At 45.3% G+C, this 14494-nt stretch overlaps 1 protein-coding gene across 2 annotated transcripts in view; it reads left to right on the top strand.

Moving 5' to 3' along the window:
* The first annotated feature begins 2483 nt into the window (after positions 1-2483).
* The window catches only part of BACH2 (BTB domain and CNC homolog 2), a 349101-nt gene continuing 337090 nt past the window's right edge, over positions 2484-14494 (top strand). For both annotated transcript variants that reach the window (XM_042986810.1, XM_042986811.1), the window contains exon 1: positions 2484-2906. The gene's annotated coding sequence lies outside the window, so the exon portion shown is untranslated. The remainder of the gene's footprint in view (positions 2907-14494) is intronic.

The raw sequence follows: 14494 nt of genomic DNA, 5'->3' as shown, positions 1-14494 counted from the left end.
ATGTTCACTGACTTCAATAATATGGTACAAAGCTATTATCCCTGGAAATCATATCCTGCTTAGAAATGTATCACAGATGAAGTCCATATTCTGGATCAGTGCACACATGTAATTATACAGAAAAAAAAAGTGTATCAGCAAAGGTTGAATGTTGCATACATGGGAAATAAATTGACCTCTATTCCAGTTACTATCATGAATATACAGAAGGAAAAACCTGCATCTGTTTCACATTGTAAATGCCTGAAGCGTCCAGAACAGAACCATAAACTCACAGAATGGCAGCAAACATTCACTATAAGGGTGCTAAAGCCGTCCATGGACTAATCTCTTGAGGTAGTACTGTTAGAAGAGTGTCCAGTACTAATTTCGTACAATTCTGAATGTGTTTCATAGGCTTTAATTCAAGTAACCTACTTCTAACTATTCAAAAGGAAATAACTAACTCCTTTCTAGGCTTCAAGCGCCTCGAAGGCAATGGTTTTGTCTTATTCATAGCCACAGAGGCACATGATTTCGGTACTGGACGTGACTATAGAGGTCAACTAGTTCGAATTTAATCATTTTGAATGACTAGGTAATACAACCTATCACAGTTTCATTTGTTTTTTTTCATCTTGAATTGCTGTCCCATCTCATACATGAGAATTTCTAACTAAGAAAACTCCAGTGTGAGTCTTTAGCAGGTAGACTAATTGAAATGACCTAATAGCCTTTGTTGTACCCTCTGGGACCAGAAGCAAGGTGGCAAGATCAACTTCCAGCAACATCCCTCTCCTCCCCTCCTCCACATCACAGCCGGCAGCCATGGCCTGCTTGAAAAGAAATGAATTTGCATGACCTTCACAAGGATCTTCTCAAGCCTGGCTCTAGAAAAAAATTTCCTGGTGCTATTAAAATGCTCAAAGTTATCACATTGACACTCATACACTTACAGGAATGAGGAAGGCAAAACATCACCATCCACAAGACTAAGGACTGGCTCTGCCAGGGCAGATCGGGCTCAGTATTTTCTGTCCTTGCCAGAAGGCCAGGTAGGGACCTCAAGAAGAAGGGTGTTTTATCAAAAGAGGCACCAGACCCAAAGTCAGGAGACTGAGAACTGCTCCTAGCTCTTAGGCTTCTCTTCGTCTGAAAACCATAAAGGCTAGCAGAGAAAAACTCCCCGTATGGTTCTAGACCTACATGATAGGCTCTGCAATGCTGTTAGAAAAATTAGCCTGGCCTTTTGAGCTTCCTTTGGTCCATGTCTTAGCTTTCCACACAGACGGTCAAAATGAGGGCCTTTTAAAACTCTGCCCTCAATCGAAGGTGGTTCAGAGTAACACTTTGGCTGGTATCACAAGACTCCCAGGGCAATGCTTCACTGCTTCCTCAGCATATGCCAGTGCCCATTTTACAGGGGGGGATTTATGATCCTTCTCTCAGTAGAGCGAGCCAAAGTTTTATAATATTCATTAAAAATCAGCACCACATGTAATAATATGGAATACTGCCTGTACACAAGGGGGCCAAGTTATAGGTGTTCGGGGAAACGTGGCAGAATTTCTTGGCCTTGGCAGAGGTAAAGTTGCAGGCACCAGCACTGCACTAACACAACCTTCTTTTATTGCAAATGTTCGTTCACTCTAAGTCCTAATTACTTTCTGTAAAATCCTCACCACCATCAAGCTTTCTTCTGACAGGGCAGCCACACGATGGCCTTAAAGTACAGCAGCAACACCCTGGCAGCCTCCGGAGTAAGAGGCAGGGGAGAGGCTGGAACCCAGGAGGAGTTGGGGCTGAAGCTGAAAGCGAGGCTTTCCATTTACACTTAGCAATTGCTCTCGCCCCTTCCAAAACCAAGTCGTGGGGGCTATAGACTCGCTCAGCGGGACGGGCCCAGGCCCTCGGGTAAAGGATTCAACCGTCACCATCGCTGTTGGGTCGGAAACTACTCTTCCTCGCCCCACCCCCACTCATGAGGGGGCCAGGTTAGCTTGGTGGGGGCCCGTGGAACATCTTTTCCCTCCCCTCCTGGGAAACGCTAGACAACCCAGGAATCCCAGGTCTCGACGTCTGGCTCCTCTTCCTGGGGGCAGGGCCCTGGGCTCTGCACCCCTCCCCACGTGCCATACCAGCCCTCACCACTCCCCTCCCCCCCACAAGCCCCCAACCCTTGCCTTTCAAGGCCTTTGCGAGTCTCGAACAAGGCCGGACCCGGCCAGGCGCTCAGTCCGGCCGGGAGCACGGGGCTCTCCCCACCGCGCGGCTGCACAAAGCGGGGAGTGCAGCGGCGGCTGAGGCGCGCCCCCTCCCGCGAGCGGGCCGAGCGCGCGCGCCCGCCCCCGCCCCTCGCCCCCCACCCTAGCCCCCGGAGCGCCATTCGCGGAGCGGCTTACGCTAGTCGCCAGGCGTACGGCGCCCCAGCGGCCGGGGAGGTGCGCTGCCCGGCTCCCGTAAAGTTATTGTGAATGGGGAGCGGGTGACGTCAGCGCCGAATGTCAACAATGTAGCGATTGAGAGTGTGGGCGTTCCGGGGAGAGCGCGAGCCGCGCGGCGCGGAGCAAACAGCGCCGAGCCGCCGCCGCCTCAGCAGCAGCAGCAGCAGCAGCAGCGACCGTGCACACCCGGGCTGCGGTCGCAGCAGCGCTAACGTGAGCGCCCGCCGCCGCCCTCTCCACCCCGCCTGCCTGTTCCCGCGGCCGCCGGGCTCTTGCTTTCTCTCCGGCCTCCCCTCGACCCTTCCCCTCCCCCTACCCGGTACACTCGGGGGGCTGGGAACGAGCTGCCATGTGATGCGCGTCCTCTCCGAGAGCTTTCGGTGACCCCCGAACCGCCCACCGCGCCAGCTCCCGGGAGGGGGCTGCAGGCTGGGAAGACACTGGGAAGAGGAGGCGGAAAAGGACGCAAAGTTCTCTGGCGAGGTGAGTCCCCGGCCCTGGGTCCCGGGCCGGCACCGGGTGGGGCGGCGGGGCAAGTTAACGCGGGGAGGGAGCGGGTGCGCGGGGCAGGCGGGGAGGCGTGGGGAAGCGACGCGGGAAGGGAGCCCGGCCGCCCGGCGCGCAGCCGCCCGTCGAGCGCCCTGCCCGCTTTTATGGCATTTTCTAGGAACGGGAAGGGGGTGGGAGCCGAGCCGGCGGACGCGGCGCGGCGAATGTGAGCTCTCTCGCCAGGCTGTTTACGGCAGGCGAGGCGGCATTGTATTTTGCTCGCGTCGACGGGTGTTTTGGAACAGCAGGGGGAGGAGGAGCAGAGGGTAATAAGTCAGGCGTGGGGAGGGCGGGCTGGAGGGAGGCGCGCGTCCGCGCAAGCCGGAGCAGCTGTCAGACCCACGGCCCTGCTCTCGGCCCCCAGCCCGCGATCCCCGCGCCAGGCCCGGCGGCCTCCAAGCTGCCGGCGGCGTCCGCGCCTGGGGCTGCTCCGCGGGGACTGCGGCCACCGCGCCTTCGCGCTCAGCTGTCAGTCGCCGCTGGGTAGCTGAGACCTCCGCGACTGGCGCGGCATCAAAGCCCAAGTTTAGGGTCCCGGGAAGAGGCAAGCTGGGAGACTCGCAGCGCAGACCAAGGGAAGCGCGCTGGGTGGAATCCCTACTATCCAGTGACCGCGTTACGGGAATGCGTCCCTGGGAGCTTGAACCGAGGGGCTCGTGCCTTCAGAGATAGAAACCTTATACCTCCCCCCCCCCCCCAAGATTCTACATGAAATCAAAGTGCAACGCACACACACCCTCTTTTTCCTCCCCACACTTCAGTTTCCAAGCTCCACCTAGGAGAGGAGTTTATCCAGGGGACACCTCCGCACCTCCCCATGCCGAGTCTCCCTGTGATCGCTTCGTACTCCTCTCACGGGTGGGTGCTTAGTAGCCCAGTGGCGTTAGAGAGGGCGGCGGGCGGCGCTCATGGACTACCCCAGTTGCCCGCGAGAGGGGACTCGAGTGAGCATCTCGTCCACTTCGATCTGGCCGAGAATTTGCAGGAACTCGAACCGTGGGAGGAAGCGGGCAGGGCCGAGTGTATGCACGTGAAAGGGGCCGCGCACCCCTGGCTTTGGGGGTTGTGGACGTGCGGAGTATCCTCAGCACCTTCTCGCGTGTAGGCGAGTTTAACAACTTGGGGGAAGTTCCAGTGTGGGCGCTGTCCCGATGGTTTTGTCTGTGGCCGGAGAAGGCGCGCCTCGCAGCTCTCGCGCCCGGTGATCGTGGTCGCTGCGACCCGTGGTCCCCGAGAAATGGGAGGGACGAGGGCGCCCCACCCCCTACTGCGCCGCAGACTCCCCGCGGATCCGCGGGGAGCGAGACGCGGCGTTCCTTGGTTTCCACCTTTGCTGTCTAGTGCTGTAGTCGCACTGTGTGTAAATTTCATCTGTTGCGTGTGTTTAACTAAAAAGGGTAATTACTTTAGATAAAAATCCTTTTCTGCCTAGTGGGAACCTTGGCGGAGAGGATGCCTAATGAGATATTTTGCTTTTGTCTGTTTAGAGTAAAATTAGAGATGTTAACTCCGATAACGGTTTTCTCAGATCATTAAAATGTAACATGTAGGAAAGGCATGTCGAGCTGCGAAGGCTCTGGCTGACATGAAAGAAGCTGAGCGTGAAAGGCTGCCACTCTTTCCGTGGAGAGGGCTATTTTGGTAAGGCAGCGGGCGTCTTGCTTAAAATGTGAGATTGCCCCACCCTGGTTCTCCGGCAGCTCCCGAGTAAATGGCATTTTTCATTCTTGCAGGTAGTAATAAACGTGAGTCAAAATGACATCTTGTTAGAATTAGTCTTTAGTCTGTAAGAGAGATTGCTAAATTACAGTGTTGCACTCAGACTGCTCCAGTGAAAGGTCTGTCAGCATTTCCATTATAAATTCAGTTTTTCAGGAGTTTATAATTTCACCACAAAAGTTGTGGTGACTGAAATGTTTTTCCTTTTTAGTGTTCTGGTTTAGAGAATACATTGATTGCCCAATTCTGTCCTATTTGCTGTTCCTGAAACTTGAATGTCATTCAAAGTGGGGGGGGCGTCCCCAAAATGGAATACACAACCATGGAATAAAAAGTACTTTTGTTAGAACACACTCTAATTTGTGCAGGGCAATATTTTCATTTTGCATTTTGGAAGGGTTTGGGTTTGACGTTTGGTAATCGTAAGTGTGTTGAGTTAATTCCTCTGGTATCTGTTGCTTCTGCAGGTGGATTGAAATGTCAGTTCGTTTTGCATATGCCAGGATTATATGGGAAAACATTCTCTTCATGCATGTGTGTGTCTGAACTCATAGCTAAATTATAAATACCCTTGTTAGTTATTTTTCTGTTCCTTGTAGGTTGCATGTGAGAATCTGCCATAGAGAAGAGGGGGTTAGGCAGCAAGGGAGGGGGGTCATCAGAACAACCCCTCCACCCCGCCCCAGTTCACTTTTCAGTATTGCTAATGCCTGGGAGGAAGCCATTTATTCCCTTTCTATTGAATCGTGCCTTTGACTCAGTATCTTCAGGCAAGTTCTTTCCAGTCACTCACCTCTGGCTGCTGTATGAGGGGCTTAATTATTTGCAAACTGCCTTGAAATCCCTGGATGAAAGGCACTGCATAAGTGCAAAGTATTGTTATTCAGATATGGAATTTAATGATCCATTACAGTTCATCAGGAAATGCACTTTGCAGTGATGGTAGGAAACGTTTCCACCTGATAGAGGGTAATAACAACTGCTTAAAAGTGGGTTCAGATTACAGATGAGACAATTAACTCTAGCCATGTGCTCTTCAATTTGTTGCAATTCATTTTGTGATCAAAGTGAGTCACGGAGAGCCAGATGGTCAGGTTCATGTTCAAATCTCTCCTAGGCTGGCCCTTCACTTCTGGGCCCACTGTCTGCACAGCCAACGGGACTTACTCATTAGCGCTTGTGAGCTGTTCCTCAGAATGGTTGATCGGGACTCCTGTGATGCCAACAATAGGGCTCAGGCCAATCTATATCGTTGGGAGCAGTTTAATTTTATTTGGATTAACTCACGCTTAGTATCTCTGGTATGGATCCAGCCTTAACAAGGGTGGAGAGAGATCCTTAGAGGCTCTCTAGCTCAGTGTGCTGGGCTTCACTCCCCTACTTTTTGTCCCTCAGATTTGGGGGGGGGGTATGGTAGCTGGCTTGTTGTTAATGCTGGCTTCATTACTGAATGAATCACAGAATTACTTAGAGAAATAAATACCCTTCCTGTTTTGCTGAGGGGGTGTGGTGCAAGACCAGCTTCGTGGGCATGTGTGTGCTCTGTTGTACCCTTCCCCCCCTGCTCAGAAGGATCTCACACTTGGTTGAATCATCTGTTGTTAATCATCTTGAAATTGTTAATAATTCTTGAATTCGGGGCCCTTCATTTTCATTTTTCACTCTCCTGGTGAGGAGGGGGGCATAGTAGGGAAGGGCAACCACTACTTTGTCTTAGCTTCTTGTTGACTGTTGCCACACAGGAATAGGTGGGAATACTGGCTTTGTGTTACCATGTTACCTGGTTTATCCAAGAGAAGCAGGATATCTGCATTTTTATGTGGAAGCTCTAAGTTTAAAATACTAGTTAAAAAAAAACTTTTTAATTTTTTTTAACGTTTATTCATGTTTGAGAGAGAGAGAGAGAGACAGAGCTTGAGTGGGGGAGGAGCAGAGAGAAAGGGAGACAAAGAATCCCAAGCAGGGTCCAGGCTCTGAGCTGTCAGCACAGAACTTGATGTGGGGCTCAAATTCACAGACCACGAGATCATGACCTGAACCGAAGTCAGACACTCAACCGACTGAGCCACCCAGGCACCCCTCAAAAATTTTTTAAATGCTGGATGAGGATGTATGCAATAGCTAGAGCTGGCCTTTCTTCTGCCTTTCTTTTAGGTAACCTTTCTTCTGCCACTGAATGGGCTAAAACTTCTTATTGTTTAATATTGCTGTATTTGGCTATTTTCTAAAGGCCTGGCACATAGTAGATGATTTATGAGTCTCCACCAAGTAAATGTCTGTAGCTATCCAGAAAATTGAAAGATATAAGAAAAACAAAACTTGAAATCAAAACTGAGTCCCACTCAGGGATTGATAACTTCCTTTCTGATAGAGAATGCAACATGAAGAGCCACATACTTAATATCATGGGTGCCATGGCAATCCTCTGAAGGTAAATAATCCATTCCTTTTGAATAACCTGTCATCTTCTTAGGTGTTATTGACCAGATGGGGTAACTTGGCTATTAAATGCCTGAGGACCTACATGAGAATTTGACATTTGAGAACACCCACTAAAATAATAGTTGTGATTTACTGAAGGCTCAATATGTGCCAGGAACAGTGTTAACTACTTTCTCTGTACTTGCCTCGATGACTCCTCAAAGCAACCTTGGGAAGTAGGCATTGTGCCCATTCTGCAGAAGAGGAATTTTCTCATTTTATGTTGTAAAGAATTTCACCTGAATGCTGTATGTGTTTTCTGGACTGTCTAAAGGTTATTCCCCATCCTGTACGTACAGTCTAGCTCTGAGTCAATGACTAGGTGTGCACAGGAACCATATTAAACAGAGGACATGGCTCCTACTCTCATGGACAAGGAACATAGAACAGTACCAGATGCGACATATTTGCCAAAACCTGCATTTATACAGCAGACACTGCATCTACCTTCCTGTTCCTCTCTTACTAACTGGATGTTACAGAAGTTCCAGTGACATAGGACCCTAGCAGAGGCACTGGAGGATCAGAAGCCAAGGCTGGTTGTAAAAATTTGCATTTTGGGGGAAAAGGGCATAAACTTCTGGCACAGCTAGAGCTACATTACGCAAAGCAGCACCAAGACCCTGGGAATCATAGAAAATCGCTCCTGTTTTGTCAGTGAGAGTGTGTGACCTACTCCTGGCCCATCTTTAAATTTTATGTAAATATTTACAGATTGTTCAAGTCCAAAGTGAAACCTGCTGTGAACTAAACATTTTGTAAATTTAGAAAGGTTGCCCAGAATATCCTTTTTTTATTTTTTGGCCTGGAACAACATTTCATAGCAAAGTAGTTTTCTTTGTCAGTTCAGGGTTTTTCCTTTTACTTTTCTCCCCCCCCCCCTTTTTTTCTTTCTTATTAATTTAAAATGTTAGTCTACCTAAACCTGAAACATAATCTTACCATCAGCATGCTGCTTAGCCTCCCTATAGCTGGAAGTATCCTTAGAATCACTACTCTGTCCTTCTCAAGGACCATTTCTTTTCTAAAGAATATGGAAATTGAACCTTGCCATACCAGTGGCACTACCTCACAAATCAGGCAGGATTTTTGCCTTTGTTTTTCCTTGAGCTATCTTTTCCAAAATAATAAATCTCCCCAATCTGAAAGCATTTCACGTATGTACTCGTTCATTCTAGTCATTGGAATTACAGCCAAGATGTCTCTCAGTCTTCCCCAGTGACTTCATAATCATCATTTCTCCAGCATATTCCCCTGGTTAACTTCTCTTTTGTTCCTTAGCCTGATAATAAATTGTCCTTTGGTTCTGAGATGGGTCATTTCCTCACTGACTTTTTTGTTCATCTCCTGAAGGCTGTAGGACACACTGCTGATGCCCCTGAGAACTGGAGCTCGGTTGCTAGCTCCCTCTTGTCTTTGTGTCTGCTTTCATCTTCTCCTTCCCCAAGCATTTAAATCCTCCACTGTCCAATCCTCCTATTCTTCTCGTAATTGTTTTCATTTGTTCCTGTGTCTGCAGCTAGCGTGTCACAAACTCCAGGTTAGTTTCAGAAGAAATCTATTTGAGCTTCCAGGTCCTCCAATTCCAGTCTTGCACTGTTCTTCTCTCTCCCCTGTCATTTTCTGCAGATGCTTCAGGAGTTTCCTCAGGACTTTTCATGAGTCTGACCCAGAAGGCTTAGACTAGAAGTTTCCTTAGTATCCTGGTATCCACACATTAGTGGCAGTTTTTATTTTCTTCCCATTCTGTATTAGAACCTTGGGGTTGCAACAAAATGGGCCAGGTGTTCAGAAGTGCCATTCTTTAGGGATAGATGCCTCATTCATTCCATAAATAAACATCTACTGAATATCTCTTATGTGACAGGCATGGTGTTAGGTGATCATAGTGCTCTTAGTGGAAAGCGGTAAGGGGTCACAGATCCAGTTCTGGTCCCTGCCCTAGTGAAGAATGCCATAGAGATGACATTAATTAGGTAGTAACAGATCACCCACTGCACGTTCTGTAAAGGAAAGGTATTCCATTCCAGGGGGGGGGTGTAATGGGGGAATGTGACCAGGCTTGGCAGTTGGGGCAGCCCTTCCTGAGGAATTATGGAATGAGCTGCCTATCCGAGCCCATCTGAAATTTGGAGCTTGTCATTTCTTCCTAGCCTCCTAATCCTATTAATTCACTACTATCTTTGGCCCTTTGGAGTATTGCATAAACCATGATATAACCCTTGGGGCCATTTTGGCAAATAATGATTCCTGTATACAGAGTCCAGAATTGATTTATTTACCTGTGTCTTTAGAACCTGATAAAAACAGAATTAATTGCCAAGAATACTGTTCAGTTCCATAGTTGGAAAACAATGCAAGTTAACGTTTTTATTTTGAACATATTTAGGGTCATTTTGACCACATTTAAATGATTAGAAGTTACACAGACATTCCTCCCAGTTGGCTGGTAAGTGTCTGACCTAGGCAAGGATCTTCAATGAAAATGTGAGCCCAGCTTCTGTATGAACCCCCTGCCTACCCCAAAGCAAGAAGGTTTCTAGCCTCTGCAGCCCAGGAAGGATTATTTAGACCATTCTTAGCACAATTTAGGAGTTTTGACGGTATCTATTTAAAACAAACTACTGTACCGTATGCTAAAACTCTTTTTCTTTGGATGATAGCTAGCCTGTGTTGGGAGCTTCCTATGTGTGTTATTCATATTAACTCATTTAATCCTTATAACAACCCAGAGCTGGGTGTGATCATTAGAAGCTGAGGCACAGATGTCAACCAGCTAATGAGAGGTAGAGCTGGGATTGGAAACTAGGTATCTGATGCTACAGCCTGTTCTCTTAACTGCCATGCTGTTCTGCCCCCCGTCCCCCACTTTTCGTTTTTGCTCTCTAGCAGTTCTCAGAAGTGGAAATATAGGCCAACTCACTCTGAAATATTGGATATTTTGTTGATGTCTATCTGAACGATAAAATTGAAAAAATCATGTGTCAGTGAACTTTAATGAATACATCTTTTGTCTTTCGTATGATTCACTTTCTAATAATTTCATTCCTCAGGTCTAAGTGTCCACTGGGGATCAGAGAGCAGAAGTGGTGACATAAAGAAGAACTAGACAACGTGAATCCCATGGCCCTGTCCCCAGGATTTTCCTGTAGTACAAGCTTCTACCTCTTGTTAAGTGAAGACTTTGTTTTTAGCATTTTTTTAAATGAGGGTAGGAAAGGTGAAGGAAAACTATTCCTATATAGGTAAATGATTCTACTGAGGAGGAAGAATTTCATCCAAAACCAATTCCATTAGAGCTCCTAATTAGAAATATTAGCTATTAGTAACAGATAAAAGCAGGTAACCTTTGCTCTCATTCTCCCCAATTTATTTATTATTTTTTAATTTATTATTAGGAAGAGATTATCTTGCCAGATTAGCATGTTGCAACTCTCAACTGGGGATTTGAATGGTTTTAAAGGACTCAGCGAGGCAGTTGGTTTGGCAGTGACCCTGATTACTCAGGTTTGCAGGGTCACTGTTTGGAATGCTGATTCAGCTTTGCCCTGGGCTGGACATCTAAGTTGGTCTTCCTTAGTCAAGAGGCATTCTTGGGAGCTACTAGGACATCAAGCACACATTTGAAGCTCAATTTGGAAAATGATCTAGCATATGAATGTACTGTGCTTATTTTTCAGTATTTAGTTCAAATTTTGGAGATGGCTAAATGAGGAGATGCTTAGTGTGTCACTGTTGGAGGTTTTAAGTGATTAAAAAAATCAAGCAGATGAGTGCATAAAGATTTCTATGCAAACAATGATGAGCTTAAATTAAAGCAGCTGATTTCGTGTAAGAATTACTTGCATTGATTTGTAGAATATCTATATGGGTTCAAGATTCCATATTATGCAAATGAATGAGCCCTGAAGAGTCAAACTATGAAAAAAAAAAAAAAGAAATTAACTATAAAGATATTATTACCCTCTCAGCAAGAGGAAAATGTAGACATACTTAAGTTAACCCTTACTTTTCATATTATCTCCTTAGTAAGATCAGTGTCAGGGATGATGATCCTTTCTGCAATTGTAAAGCTAAGCAAGGTTTGCGATCAGTTCTTCCTTCCACCGGCCTCATTCCATCCTTCTGCAGTCTTTGCTGTGCTGCTTTCGGCCACCAGTGCCCTTAACTAGTCCCCTTGTTCCCTTTCAAAACGAAGCTCAGAAAGAGATTTTATGAAAATTTTACTAGGGTGTAAATAACAGCATACCTAGTACATCACTTCTTTCTGAATCATCAGCATGTTAATAGGAGACAAAGCCAAAGAAGCAAAATTCTATCACTGGGAATGGTAAGATTTCACACATTTGTAACCTAGTTATGGGAGGACATCTCTGAGTGAAGAGAAGGTGTTTATAAATCCAGTCCTGGACAGAGAATATAGATAAGCAGATTAAAGGATAAAAACCACTGTATTATTAAAAATATAAGGAGGTGATGATTTTTAATGTTTTAATACATTTGTCAGTGAACACCACCTTCCTCTTGACAAACACTGGATCTGATCACATAAACCTGTGTAGCAAGATGGTATGTTATTTGACATTTAAACAGAACTACAGGAGAAAGCCAGTTGGTTTATAATTAGGAATTCTTGTCATTCAGTAGCAGTGAACTCAAAGTATGCTGTTGTCCTTAAATGTTGAATTTTAGGAGGAAAAAAAAAGCAGTGGACCCCACTCACCTGCCTCCACACCCTGTTTTATTACTAAAAATTGAGTTGATAAATTTATTTAAAAATTGGCATGACCTATGCTGTTAGCATGGTGATTATATCTGAATGTTTGGAGAAGTTGATTGACTAATGAAACAATGCTTAGTTTAGACCTGTTACCTGTTAAATACCCAGTTGTGGAGTCTGAACTGCCTTCTGAACTACCCATCCGCCAAGGCAAAGTCCTCCAGCAACCATGCTATGTTGAGTTGATGGCGCCATCTAGTGCCAGTCTGTGGAACTATCCTGCTGGATTCCTTCCTTCACTGTGGGTCAGATCACTGAGTAGCTGGGTGGAATACTTCCCTGTCTAGTGGGGCACCCAATTCCTACCTTTCCTCTGTCTCCCTAGTTTAGTTATACCACCATGCCTGCTTTTCTCCCTGACTCCATTTCTTTCTGTTCCTCACTCACTAGTATCCCCTTCTTATAGCCATTTTCCCTTCATTTTTTCCTCTTCCAACTCTTGATCATTTCTTTTGAAGCAAAAAAAAAAAAAAAAAATATCAGTGCTCACAACTGATAAACATAAAGATTTTTCTAATGATACATTATGCCAAAGTAAGAGAATGCCATGCATTTCAAAGTGAAATTAATCTTTTAAACCATGTTGAAAGAACCAGAGTGAGACAAGATGAAGACCAAAAGTCTTATTTAGAAGACTGTCCCTTATCTTCCTCTAATTAGATGCTTCCTCAAACACAGTCAGTCAAGAGGGTTTTTTTTTTTAAGTTTTAATTGGTTTTGGAACAATTATAGTATTATTTTCTCTTTTTAAATTGCAATTGAACATCTCACTCGTATTTTACATTTGAAACTGTTTCATGGAATATCCTGGAATGCTAGCTCACTAGCATGGCATTGTCTCTATGGGAAAATGTGTTCTGAGTTCCAAACAGTTTTCCTGTAGATTTTTGGATCCTGTATTAAAAGAGAGAACAGAGATGAAAGACGCGTAGGACAAACCTGAGATGTAATTACTCTAACATTTGTGGGATCTGAATTAGTATACAGGTTTAAGTCTCCCACATCAAACAATAAATTTTAAATTTCCACTTATGTTAAGCATCTTGATATTGTGGGTTTGAAAGTAAGTCCCCTCTGAAAAACAGGAACTGTGCTTGTCTGTTACCAGTTTTTGTGGTCGATATAGCAACTATTTTGATTTTTCAGAAGGGAGGAAAAGCAGTTAAATCCAGTTAAAATTAAAACCAGTTAAAATTAACTGGCTTGTAAGATTTGAATGCAGCTGTTCCACACATCACAACACTGAGAGTGAGTTGTTTGTTTATTACCGCTATTAATTATTATTGGTTGTTGCCACTACTTTTGGGGCAGTGGCATATAGGTTATTTATATTTTTGGTCTAACCTTAGAAAATAGAACTGCAAGGGTAGAGAGGTTCCTGTTTGCTAATTTGCGTGTACCTTGTTTTGATTTTTGCTGGGTAGGTGTGTGCACCTTATATATGCAAGAGTAATTTAGCATGTCAGCAGTTTCCTACCAGAGGCGCTTGCTGACTCATGGAGCTCTTGTGGCACTCAGCTGGCCGCACTGTAAACTGCCCACAGCCCTGGTGCTGCCCTTGGAGAGCACCGGGCCTTTGAGCTTCTGGCAGGCTATTTTCAGATCTGTAGTCACTGCTGATCTGGGTTTCCTCCTTCCAGCAGCCCATCATAGCCTTTTGGTTGCAGGGCAGAATACTGGGCATATTTCTACCTTTGTAGAGACTGCATAAGCACCATGGCATTTCTGGGAATCCCTCAGGGAAATGGATTTTTACTTCATTTTAATTTTCTGAGAATCTTTAAGGGGAGAAGGGTGAGGGGATGAGAATAGGGGAAAAGGAATATGCTGTTATTTCTTCCTTAGCACCAGAAGGAACTTTCATAAACCTTTAGCGTAGGTTTTCTTGGTGTAACTGAAACCTGACCTACTTCTCCCTCCGTAAGGAGCATGTGCCTTGAGTGGGGAAGTAGGGGAGTGGGTGCACAGTGGCTAGCCTGACATGGTTTTGTGTGGTGCAAGCCCTTCAGTGATGACAGAGTTTGTTTATATCTGTTGCATGTTATTAAGGTTATAAAAAAAAAGGAAAGGAAAGGAAAGAAGGAAAGAAGGAAAGAAAGAAAGAAAGAAAGAAAGAGAAAGGAAAGAAAGAAAGAAAGAAAGAAAGAAAGAAAGAAAGAAAGAAAGAAAGGAAAGAAAAGAAAAGAAAGAAACCTGACCTCAGGTCATTTTAAATCTGACATGTGTTTTCAAAGATGGTTTCACTGTTTGTTTTTGGAGTTCAGTTCTGCTTATTTTCATCGGAAAGTGTGAAATGTTACCTTTTTTGAGGTTTCTAAATAAACTTCCTTTTTTGTAGACACGAGTTGATCAAGTCACCCTAAACTATCCTGAGAAGGATGAATAACGAGATCAGCTGGGGAAGGAAAGCTTTCACATCCTTAAGGAGTGCTCCTCCTTTTTTTTTTTTTTTTTTCAGTCAGTAAGCATTCTGAAGCAGCTCTGACCAGTAATAAAGAAAAAGCCAAGCCACAGCGACTGTGTGTAACATGATGTTGATGGA

This window comes from Panthera tigris, chromosome B2, assembly GCF_018350195.1.
Source record: "Panthera tigris isolate Pti1 chromosome B2, P.tigris_Pti1_mat1.1, whole genome shotgun sequence".
Taxonomy (NCBI): Eukaryota; Metazoa; Chordata; class Mammalia; order Carnivora; family Felidae; genus Panthera; species Panthera tigris.
The sequence above is the reverse complement of the archived record's forward strand: the minus strand, read 5'-3'. Positions and strand labels throughout refer to the sequence as shown.